The 12,643-nt window shown below is 45.7% G+C and overlaps 1 protein-coding gene across 1 annotated transcript in view; it reads right to left on the bottom strand.

Moving 5' to 3' along the window:
- The window catches only part of Ttll10 (tubulin tyrosine ligase like 10), a 60,404-nt gene extending 48,640 nt beyond the window's left edge, over positions 1-11,764 (bottom strand). Inside the window, exon 1 of the mRNA XM_029555826.1 lies at positions 11,680-11,764. The gene's annotated coding sequence lies outside the window, so the exon portion shown is untranslated. The remainder of the gene's footprint in view (positions 1-11,679) is intronic.
- Positions 11,765-12,643: the final 879 nt, after the last annotated feature.

Here is a 12,643-nt window from a genome sequence, read left to right as displayed (position 1 = left end):
TTTACAGTTTGGGTACAAACTGTGGCCTTGGACACAAGCGGAGACCCCAGAGAGCAGGTGTAGTCACTTTGCATAATAAAAGATTTGCCCAAGGCCGAGAAAGCTGAAAAGGCCGGGGAGTTGGTGGCAGATTGTTTCTGCCTCAGAGCTTGAGAGAGAAAAAAACGGGACATTTTAACTTGTGCAAGATTAGGGGATCAGGGGTCCAAGGACTCAGGAAAGAGACAGTAGTGAAAAAAGAACTGACCTAAAAATAAAAGTAGCTGAAGCTGCCGGTCAGATTCAACTTTTGATACAAAAAGAAAAAAAAAGCTAACAGTACTGTAATTAGGAAATACTTCACACTGGAGCTGTTAAAACTAGGAAAGACTTAAAAACAAGTGATCAGAGCTCTTCACCAAGTGGCTAGTGAGGGTATGGGACATGGGAGCAAATAACATCAAAGTCCTTCAGAAGCTTCACAGCTGAGTTATTTAACCATCCTTGTGACATAGTCTGTTCAACCTAGGCCATTTGAGGGGGGAGCAGTCCTTAATGGGATGGCTGGTGCAAGGTATTAAAGATACATGGTCAGGGCTGGAGAGATGGCTCAGTGGTTAAGAGTACTGGTTGTTCTTGCAAAAGACCCAGGTTTGAATCCCAGCACCCACATGGCAGCTAACAACTATCCGTAACTCAGGTCCCAGGGGATCTGACAGCCTCTTCTGACCCCCACGGGCATTGCACGACAGGGGTGCACTTACCTACATGCAGGCAATACATGCATACACAGAAAATAAAAATAATAAATAAAAAAGATACATGGTCATCACCAAGGGAGGCTCCCATGATTTGCAGGGGCTGGAGGACTATAAAAAAAGGGACAGGCATTACTGAGAGAACTAGACATGAGAAAAGCAATATATGGTGCCCAGTTCACTGGGCCAGATAAGACTCTTCACCAGAGATATAAAGGAAAGCTTAATTCAACTGGGACTTTGAGAATGGTATAGAGCTTTAATGGTTTTGCTAAGCCCTTTAATGGGACAGGTTCTTTGTAAAGTGAGAGAGGCTTTAACAAATCTAAGTGACTCAAACCAGCATGTAAAATGTGTCTGTAGAATAACAGGACAACCTACAAGAGATAAAAAAGACCAGACAGAAGAAATGGTCCGTTTGGGTTACTCGAAGACAAATGTGGCAAGATTTATGTTGAGCCCAAATTCTCAAAGAAAAAATTGATAGAAAACCAAATTCAGTACTAAGGAGTTTCTGGAAGGCTTTAAAATCTGAAGAACAGTTTACAAAAGACAATCAGAGGATAAAAACTGTCCCAGGGGTGGTTAAGGATCTCCAAAGATTAAATAAGATACATTTCTCTCCTGAGAAAGGCTATGCTAGGGGTGGAGGCTGTTTTTCCCACCAGGGCCTCCCCCAGCAGCCAGGTATGGTCAATGGAGAGACGGCAGATATGGCTACAGCCAGGAGGCAGACTCGGCCTGCCTGAGTCAGGGAACCAACAGGTACAGCAGGGACAAGAGAAAGCCCCTGCCTCCTCAGCCTGGTGCAGGGTCAGGCAATTGGAGCCAGCACCTCTAAGTGTATCAAGGATAAAAGAACACAAAGAGACTCCATGTAAAAGCCCCAGAATGCAGAATGACTCCAAAGGGATAACTAAAGATAGTAAAGCACTAACCAAAGTAATGCCTTTTACCCATGCTATGGAGAAAGCAATTAATATGAATGAATAAAACCTTTCCATGCTGTGTTAGACCTTGTCTATGATTGATTTAACATATGATGTTAACCCTTGAGTGTTTTACAGATGTGAAACCCATTTGAAAGACACCTGAAGAAACAAAGGCCAGCTTCAACTGTAAGATTCTTGGGAGGTTTTATTATTATTATTATAATTATTATTATTAATTATTTATTTTATTTTATGTGTGTGAGTGTTATGCCTGCATATAGGTAAGTGCACCTGTGTCATGCAGTGCCTGAAGAGGACAGAAGAGGCTGTGGATCCCCGCAAGAACAACCAGTGTTCTTAACCACTGAGCCATCTCTCCAGCCCCAATTCTTGGAAGTTTTATGGTTGGGTAAGATAAAAACAGAGGTTCCCAAAACTGTACAACTGTTAAGAAAAATTACAGCACCAGGGGTGGGTCGCCTCCCTATGAGCTCTTGGTCAGAGAGAGATCCTAGAGGTCCTCAAATTCACCAAGGCTATTGCCACTAATGTCGATTGTACACTAGAAAGGTTGGTAAGGCCATGTTGCTGAAGACACTGCATGATGTGAGCATGGGAGAAGAAGAGATGGAGCAGAGACTAAGCCAAAAACTCCATGCCACTGGATGGATGGCTTTCATGGTGCCAGAAGGTGGTATGCAGATGGTTGGGGAAGAAAGGATCCCCTATGATTCTACTCAACAATGGGCTATGTGTGCTGCACACTATGGACATGCCAAGCAATGCCTGCAAGTGCAATAATGGCTTGACTAACATACATACAACTCACAAATTTCTAATTGGATAAGGCTAGCTCCTAGGGATGGAACACACATCTAGTACTGTAGACCAGGCCAACCCCCTGTCAGGGAAGGCTATAGGCCCCAGCGGGGAAGCTGTTGCAAGTATACTATTTAATGAATACGGTACACCTACTGGGATATCTTCTAGGCATTTGTATTTACATTCTCATTTGTTTAGATGTGTCTAGTTCCTTCCATTTGTCTTTATAGTAGGGGAAAACACTGAGATAGATCAGTGGCCATGTCTTGAAGACAAATGATGGGGAGGCCCAAGAGGTCACTATCTTGCCATGATACGAGATTGCCCTGCATCTGTCACCCTCTCCAAAGCTCAGGGACCCTTGAGGGAGATTGGGAGAAAGATTCTAAGAGCTGGAGGAAGGGACGGAGTGTTGGGTAAATTCGTCCTCCCAGGAAAAGAGGGAGTGGGTCTAGAGACCCAGAGAGAAGCAGAGCACACTGGGAAAAGGTGAAGGAGTTGGCACCATTTGGGGAGCAGCAAGCAGCAGGCGAGCAGGCAAGCCAGCCTGCTGTGGACCACGTGGGGCACCGTGGACCCTGAGGGGTGCTGTGGACCTTTCAAGGACCCTGTGGACCCCACATGGATCTCAAGGGGCGAGATGGTGCACAGACAGCTGGTGAACTTCAGGCAGGGCATAGCAAGGATCTCAAAGCTTAGTCAAAATGCAGAAGATGGACTATGGGAGCTTATGCTTTGTAAGTCACCCTTTCCCGAACATCATATAAACCATGCTAAAACCCAAATAGCCCTGGGGCCTTAGAGGGCATAGGTGGGGGCCTCTCAAGAAGGGGGGAGGGGAAAATTTAGTGCAACAGGCTACAAGGAGACAAAAAAAAAAAAAAAGAGGGATGAGTCTTTTTTTTTGTCCTATTGAGATAGGGTCTCCTTGTAGCCCCAGCTGGCCTGGAACTCACAGAGATCTGCCTACCTCTGCCTCCCAAGTGCTGGGATTAAAGGCATGTGCCACCACACCCAGCCCAGGGATAGAATTTAAAAAACAAAAAAACAAAAACAAACAAAAAAAAAACATCAGCAGTTAAGAACACTGGCTTTTCTTGCAGAAGACCCGGCTTCGAATCCCAGCACCCACATGGCAGCTAACAACTGTAACTCCAGTTCAGGGGATCTGACAGCCTCTTCTGTCTTCCACGGACATTGCAAGACACAGGTGCACTTACCAACTCGCAGGCAATACATGCATACACATAAAATGAAAATAAAATATTAAAAAAATGAAATGAAGATTAATGAAAAAAAAAAAAAGTAGCCCCAGATTTCTAGAAGCTAGGCCTGTGAGCAGCGTAACCCTTATGCAGGGTCCACATAGATGACATCCACCATGTGGAGTGAGTGGGGTTTGAGAAACACAAAGTGTCCCACAGTTCATGTTTGGACCTTTCTGAAACTCCTAGCCCATAGGAGGCTGGCAGTGCCCTGACTGAGTAGAACCTAGCATGTGTACTTGCACAGTGGAAATTTGTGGGCAGCTACAACTAGCCAGCCTGCACAGGGTAAGTCAGCACCACTACTCCCCTGCTCCCTGAGGAGGTAAAAAGACCTGATCCTACCCAGGAAGTAGATGTATGTGTATGTATGTATGTATGTAACCCAGGCCCAAAGCACTTTGCAAGCCAGAATACCAGCAGCCTGGTCTGCAGAGTGGCTGGGGAAAAGGACAGGGACAATGATTTTAGGATGATCAGAGGGTATTGCTGGGACAACCACCTTGGGAAATGGAATCACCAAGTAGATGACTTGGTGGTATCTGGTATTCTGGAGACTGAAGCCCTTTGAAGCTAAAATATAGATCAACTGGGGGAGTGTGTTCATTGATTTAGGTGGAGCCCCTGGAAGCCAGCCACATCCTCCTGGGTCTTTTGGGACCCTGTCAAGGAAGCCATGTCCCCCATGGCTGTCTTTTCTATGAGTAGATAATGGCCTCATATGTTGCCTTGATGTGACTAATTTGGAAGGAACTAGAAATGGGTCAAGGCTGCTGTCATGGCTCCCAGGCTACCTATGAGGCCTGAGTGATGCCATGAAATAAGGACCAGAGGGGATACAGAACTCAGGGTCTGGTATCCACTTAAACTCTTTCAGGCCTTTTGGAAGTAAGGACCCCAGTCAGCCAAGATTACTGAACAAGAATGTGCATAGCTAAATCCCAGTGGTCTGTGGACAGAGGGGTGGGTGTAGAAGATCTGTCTGTAGAAGATGGTAGCTTGCCTGTGAGGGGATCTCCATTGATAGAGAGAAGCAGGAGGATTTGGGGGCTGCTCAGAGGATAAGGCAGGCAAAGAGTTCAAGATAGCAGTGACTGGACAGGGTATGGACCTGAGACCTTAAGGTTTCAGGGACCCATGAAGAGAGCAAGCCCCTCCCACACTGTGATGGGCCAAGAGTTCTGCAGTAAAATTTCTAGCTATGGTTATTACCAGCTACAGACCCGCAGAGCAGGCTCCCAGTTTCTGTTCTTCAAGCCTCAGCAGATCCCCTCCCCACTAGTGTCTCCAAAGCCTTTGTGCCAGGGCTCCTTCCACTCTTCCTTCAATCACCATTCACTTCTAACAATCCTTTCTGGGGCTGATGCTATCAGGACAAACCTGGATGCCTGATGTGGGCATTGACTTGGGCCCCTCAAGTGGGCCTCTGGGATGTCTCCTCCCTTCCATATGCTCTGTGTGGCCTGGTTCAGGGCACCTTTGGGAACCCCAGGGTCCTACAGATCTCTTGATGTAGCTTTTGACTGTGAGGAATTGATCTCTACCAGGACCTGCCCAAAACTCTAGTTCCTGTGTTACAAAGCTGTGCTGAGGGACCACAGTGCTATACCAGCACATAGATAACCCCAGAAGCCACTGCACTTGCTGAGGGACCACATGGTTGTGTCCTTTGAGGCAGCCCTTCCTGCCTCATTCATTGTTTTCACAGGACAGTGAGGAGTGGTTTGAAGGAGCAAAATGCTGAGGTCTGTTCCGACCTGCTTAGTGGGCTTGAGGGTTGAGGAGATAAAATGGTTTGGTGCCAATAAGGCAGTACAGCAGGGGGCTTTGGTATATCACACATCATACTATTTCTATTGGGCCTTTATTTCTTGGAAGAGAATTTTAGTCTCTGGACACTAATGTCAAGCACACACTAAGGGAAACAAGTTAATCAAACTACTTTTCCAAGAAGACAAAAAATAAGCCAGGTGTGATACATGCCTTTAATCCCAGTACTTGGGAGGTAGAGACAGGTGGATCTCTGAAAGTTTGAGGCTAGCCTGGTCTACATAGGGAGTTCTAGACCAACCAGGGTTATACAGAAAACAAAGAACAGACTACCTTCTAAGATACTCCTTTCCCCACCCACAAGGACAAATTCCAGGGAACTGCAACAGTCAGGTCAGCTAGGAATTCTGGTGCTGAGTATTCAGACGGGTCAGGGAGGGTGGAACATGTCCCCACCAAAGCTCTTGATATCCTTGGAAGGAAGGTTTAGGACCCTCCCAAAGAGGTAGCCAGGCTACCTTGTACAGCTGGGTTCAAGGCCATGGGTTAATCATACTGGAGAGGAAGTAAAATATTAAAATGCAAGGTGAGAGGTGGCTGCTTTCCCAGCCTCTCTTTCCCAGGATGACTGAGATCACTGGCAGAGGCAGATATCTACAAGGCCAGATAGGTGCCTTGTACTGTCCAGTCAGCCACCTTGCATCAGGGCAAGTGACACTCATGAGGAACTGCCTGCTAGGAAGGACACTCCAGAAACTGAAGACTGACCAGCCCTACCACAGTCCCAGGACCTCTGGATGTATGTTTAGAGGTGAACCTTAGAGGATGAGGCCTTAGATTAGCCTTTGGCTTGTCTCACTGGTATCCTCAGAGAGATCAGGTCACCAACAGAGATACAAGGGAAGGGCAGCAGGTATAGAGAAAATGTGAGGACATTTGAAAGGTGCCAAGAATATAGGCCTAGAGAGAAAACCCTATTCACACCTTGATCTCAGCTTGTATCCCCCAGGACTATGAAGAAACAACCTGCTATTGCTTAAGTCTCAAGTGTGTGGTATTTTGTTATGGCAGCTTCAACTAAGACACAGCCAGCCCTGAAGGCACTCACTCAGCTTTATACCAGGTGTCACAAGGAGCTATAGGGGTGACCTCATGGTGCCTACCTACTCTTATAAGACCTGGGCTCTCTTTCTAGAACAATTTTGGGAGCATCCAATGGAGCCAAGGACTGCATTGAGGGCTATAGACACTCAATTCTTGGCTGATATGACTAGATGGCCTCCCTGAGGTAAAGGCTACACACTCAAGCTCTCCAGCAAAAGCAGTTTTGCTCCTTCTTTTGGCCAGTAGATACATTTAATGTGACCTGAGGTGTCCTGGGCCCCTCTCAGCTGGGCCAGCCTTGCCTCTATTTCCTGATCTTGAGGTAGGTTGGCTGTCTACTTCCTAAGGAGCAACAGCTCTTTACCCATCAAATACCCATTGTGGGGACATAGTCCTGAGAAGTCTGAACTCTTCTTAAGCAGCGTACCTATACTTCTTGTGCTTCCCTGACAGTGAATCTGACTCTTCAAATCCCATGACTTTCATATGTGCTTATTGGCTACCTTGCCAGGCCTCCCACCTTTCTACATTGTTTCTGTCTTTTTTTTTTTGGTCTTTTTGAGACAGGGTCTCCCTGTAGCCATGGCTGGCCTGGATTCACTAGGCTGGCCTCAAACTTGCAGAGATCCGCCTGTCTCTGCCTCCCAAGTGCTGGGATTAAAGGTGTGTGCCACCACGCCTGGCCTACAACCTGTGTTTGATTCTTGGAATACATATGGTAGAAGGAAAGAACTGACTCCCACAAGTTATCCTCTGATCCTGTGTACACACATGGATGGATGGATGTACATACATCTATTTATACACATACACACAAACACACAATAAATCAGTAAATAAATGATTAAAAAATACATTGTTTTTTGGTCTTTTTTTGATACAGGGTTTCCCTGTAGCCACAGCTGGCCTAGAACTCACTATGGAGACCAGGCTGGCCTCAATCTCACAGAGATCTGCCTGCCTCTGCCTCCCAAGTGCTGACAAAAAATACATTTAAAGAGCTGTCAATACAGTACTGAATTTAATAATTTGTCATTATTAAAGTTAAAATATTTCCCTATATCCATGGCCTGTCTGCTGCTTTACTTCCGTAATACTTTGCTCTGCCCAAGTTTTAATTTTGATACTGAAATGTGACTTTGAGGGGACTAGAGAGATAGCCCAGTGGCTAAGAGCACTGGTTGCTTTTGCAGAGGACCCAGGTTTGATTCCCAGCACCCATATGATGGCTAACAACTGTAACTCCAGTTCCAGGGGATCCAACAGCCTCTTCTGACTTCCGCAGGCATTACATGACACAGGTATACTTACATGCATGCGTGAAATGCAGTCATACACATAAAATAAAATAAAAATAGTAAATTAGTGAGTTCCAGGCAAGCTGGGGCTATAGGGAGACCGTGTTTCAAAAAGACCAAATAGATAAATAAATAGAAATATTACTGTGAGGAAGATTGGAGGAAGATGCTATAAAATATTTTATATTAAACATAGAATGTACAAAGAGAAAAAAAAGACAAAACCCACAAAATATTATTAATATTCTCAAAGAGATAAGAGAAAATATTATGATCGTGTAAAAATATTAGGATGCTATAAAAAGTTTTCAGAGGATAAAAATGAGCTCTTGTAAATTAACATGATTGAAAATAATTGGAAGTTGGGTATGGTGGTACACACCTGTAATCTCAGTATTTGGAAGTCAGAGGCAAGCAAGAGTATCAGGAGTTCAAGGTCAGTTTTGGCTACATAGGGATACCCTATCTCAAAAATACCCGGGGAGGGGGAATGGGGAGGAGGAGGAGGGTGAAGGAGGAGGAGGAGAGGAAGAAGGTACAGGGAGAAAATAGCCTTTATTTACTCATTTATTTATTTATTTGGTCTTTTTGAGACAGGGTCTTCCTGTAGCCCCAGCTGTCCTGGAACTCACCATGTAGACCAGGCTGGCCTGGAACTCACAGAGATCCATCTGCCTCTGCCTCCCAAGTGCTGGGATTAAAGGCATGCACCATCTCGCCGGACTGAAAATGCCCATAGTTTTACCATAAACCCTTAGAAGTAAAGTGAAAGGGCAAAGGACAGGACATGGAAAATAGAGGACCAATTCCAAATCTCAGTAGTGTTTACTCCAAAAGTCAAGAACATCAAAAATAGAAGGGAGAAAATAATTGAAAGTATAATTCAAGAAAACCCCATTGGAACTCTGGGGGATATAGCTCAGTGGCAGAGGACTTTACTGGGTGTAGAGGTGTGAGTTTGTAATCCTAGCACTTGGGAGGTAAACAAGAGGATTAGGAGTTCAAGACCAGCCTTGTCTATATATCTAGATCAAGATCAGCCTGGGCTATATGAGATCTGTCCACCAAAACTGACAAGATGGATCAACAAATAAAGGTGCTTGCTGTCAAGACCTGAGTTTGATCCCTGGGTCCCACGTGGTGGAAGGAGAAAACATATTCACATGGTTGGTTGTCCTTTGACTGCCACACAGATGTTGTGGTACCCACATGCCCACACCCATGCCTCTTATAAATAATAAACAGATGTTTAAAAAGTAAGACTGGGACTGAAGAGATAGCTCAGCAGGTAAGCATTGACTGCTCTTGCAGAAGACCTGGGTTTGATTCCTAGCACCTACATGGTAGCTAACAACTGTCCATAACTCCAGTTCCAGGGGATCCAACACCTTTTTTAAAATTTTATTTATTATTTTTATTTTATGTGTTTGAGTGTATTGCCTGCATGTATGTATGTCAGTGCATCTGTGTCGTGAGGTGCCCTCTTGTCAGAAGAGGGCTTCGAATTCTCCTGGAACTGGAGTTAAGGATGGTTCACAGCCACCATGTGGGTGCTGGGAATCAAACCCAGGTCCTCTGCAAGAGCAGTCAGTGCTCTTAACCACTGAGCCATCTCTCCAGCCCCCAACACCCTCTCTGACCTCCACAGGAATTTCACTACATGGGTGCAGGCAATACACTCATACACATAAAATAAAAATAATAAATGAATAAATAAATAAATAAAAAGTAAGACCAAAGAATAACAATTCAGGAAATACAAGTCCCTAAAACTTAGGGACAAGAATTCCAAATTGGAAGAGCCATTGGGCACCTAGCAGAAGGGAGTCTAATAAACCCTCATGAAGGTTCATATACATGAAATGTCTGAACCATGCTGACAAAAGAAAAGCCTCAAAAACCACCATGGGGTGGGGGGAACAAAACAAAACAGTTTTCATATCAAAACCAGGAATTAAAAAAAGTTTTCATATCAAAACCAGGAATTAAAAAAACAGTTTTCATATAAAAACCAGGAATTAAAGATATTGCTTTATGTTCACAGCAACCCTGGGGGACACCTGGAGGATAGTCCCAGCCCCAAAGAGACTCAGTTCAACCACTATCCTAGTAGGATCACAGAATAGCACACTTTAAAGCCATGTGTTTCTGACATACCACTTCTAGGTGACTACAGGGTGAATTCACCTTCAGGGTAAATCCCATTTCAGGGTCCCAGCCTCCCCTAGGCCTGGAAGGAGCAGGCCAGAGAGGCCTCCCCAGAAAAGCCCAGTTCAGATGAATTAGTAATGTTCTCACAGAAAACTAAGTAAGCAAGGAAGAAGAAAGGCAATTATTAACTATATGGAAGATAGCACAAGGATTCAGGTTAGAACAAGTGTCAGGAGCCACAGGCCCCTCAAATGCAGATCTTGTCACAAAAGGGTTTAATTGAACTAGTGTAACTGTGGGGAAGACAGGAAACCTAAGTATGTAGTACCAGAATAGGGGATAGAAGAAAGACAAACATGTCCCCACCCAGGTGAGGTCAGTGGGTGGCCGTTTTTAATCCTGTCAGGGCAAGTGGAGGTGAATCCCACTAGAGTTGGGGCTGATGTAGGGTGTGGCCAGGAAAATGTTTGTCCAATACCTGTAGAATATTTGTCTCAAACAGCATGCAAGTATAGCTCTAATAGAAAATGAAAGTAAAAGTTGCATTGGTGTACTCTCTGCGAGGCCTGGGAGTGGTTGAAATCATACTGCCTTGGCCTACAACTACAGGTCAGCTGAAAATTGGCTGTGAACAACTGTTCTTGCTTCCAAGGACCAGTCTCTAAATAACCTTTCCTACTCTTTGACAGTAGATGATTCACATTTTATACTTCCTCTTGTTTTGATGGTTGATATCATCTGGGTTTTCCCATCATGGTATGGCTTCATGTGGTCCAGCTTCCCCCACCCATGTTCACTTCCCTCCCCACGCCTCTTGCCTGGCAGAGTGCCCAGGAACCTTACATCTGAGGCCAAGGGCAGGCCCACTCCTGTAGCACCCTGGACTTTTGGATCCCCACCAGCCTGAATTTCAGCTTTGATAAATAAACCTGGGACACCCAGTCCTAGAGTAGCTTACTCCAGATCCCATACTTATAGGGCAATTTATGTACACATGTGACTTAATGAATGGAGTAGATCTGCTTCCCTCATAAGCAGTCCCTTCTGGGGCACCAGACACAGGCTAGATCCAGTTAGACCAATTTAGGGTTTTCACAATCATCTTTTCTCAAAGGAAACTTAAGACACCCACAAAATATCACAGTGGTCCAAGACCCCCAACTTCTCCTAGGAGTACATGGGTTACCCCACGGTTTTTCTATGAATTTCCCCAGGCCATGTCCCTGAGTGAGGGAGGCACGGCCTTTACTTAGTCTAGCTGTGGCAACTATTTTCAAATAACACAAGACCACAACCCGATCCCCACCCCACCTCCTAACATACACTGAAAGTAACTGCGGTTTTCTGGAAGACCTCCTGCCCTTTGCAAAAGAGGCCTCCTTTCCCATGGATTTGAGTTCATGCTGGTTATCTGGTTGTTCAGCCAGACGTGCCCTGGAAAACACCCTCCCAAGACACTGACACACTTGGAGCTAGGAAGAAACGCTTTCAGGGCAGGGCTTTTGGACTTTTCAGAAGCACCAAGGTAACTCCGGTAACCACAAGCCCACAGATGATTGCTCCCAATTTCCCACAGACTCCAGTGAAGTCTCAGTCCTACCTGGTCCCTGGGGCCTTGGGTGCCTTGTGGGCTAACAGGGCTGTCTTATCACAGCCTGGCTGGGCGGAATGTGGTGGAAACCTTTGCCTGGTACAACTGCCGCTGCTCCACAGCCCAGGAATTTTGCGTTGAATAATTTTTAACTTCTGCTCTGAGAAAAAACAGGGTTTGTGTATAGTGTCTGACTACACAAGAATGCCAAGGGGCTTTCACTGAAAAGTGAAGACCTTGAAATAATGAGGAAAAACCTGACTTGGAGAAACAAGAAAAAGAACAACAAGAAAAGATCAGACGAAGGCTGTCCTGGGGGCTTATAGACCCTGCTGGTATCTAGGTCGGGCTGCTGAGCCCTGGCCAGTCCCACCTCAAGGGCAACAGCTTTCCCTAGGGAGAAGCTGAGAACATTGTAGGGGTGGGGAGGACAACTCTCTTCCACGGTAGGTTTATGTTTCCTGGTAGGAGTGGAAGTGCCCTCCTCCATACATTTCTGCATGCACTACTGGTTCACAGCCACTGCACTCAGTCTCAGTGGTGAGCACCCAAGAATCTACCCCAGGAGAGTCAGTTCCCTCCTTATCTGATACTGAGGCTTAGACCCTGCTTGCAGGCAAGACCTGTAGTCATCTGTTAGTCCGGGCAGCTCTTCTGCCTTGATGAGATGCTAAAGTGATGATGACCTCAGGACTCTGCAACTAGACAAGGAGGAGCCTGCATCCCATGGGTCCTGTGGCCACCTGCATCGGGGTGGGGGAAAACAACCTGGCCACCCAGCCCTAAGTGACTGTCATAGTGAGTTGGAGAACTCTAATCCTAGAGCCAGATTTGTCCCCGAGAGACCATATGTCTCACCTCCTATGAGACAAGCATGCTCACTGCCCTTCCAAGTGCCCAGGTAGGGCCTATAAATCCCATATGGTGAGTACCTATCTGCAAGGGCCACAAAGGCTGATAGCATCTAAGAGCT

This window comes from Nannospalax galili, unplaced genomic scaffold (genome assembly GCF_000622305.1).
Source record: "Nannospalax galili isolate Female #2095 unplaced genomic scaffold, S.galili_v1.0 scaffold806, whole genome shotgun sequence".
In the NCBI taxonomy this organism is placed as follows: Eukaryota; Metazoa; Chordata; class Mammalia; order Rodentia; family Spalacidae; genus Nannospalax; species Nannospalax galili.
Note: the sequence above shows the minus strand (reverse complement) of the source record. Positions and strands in the feature narration are given on the sequence as shown.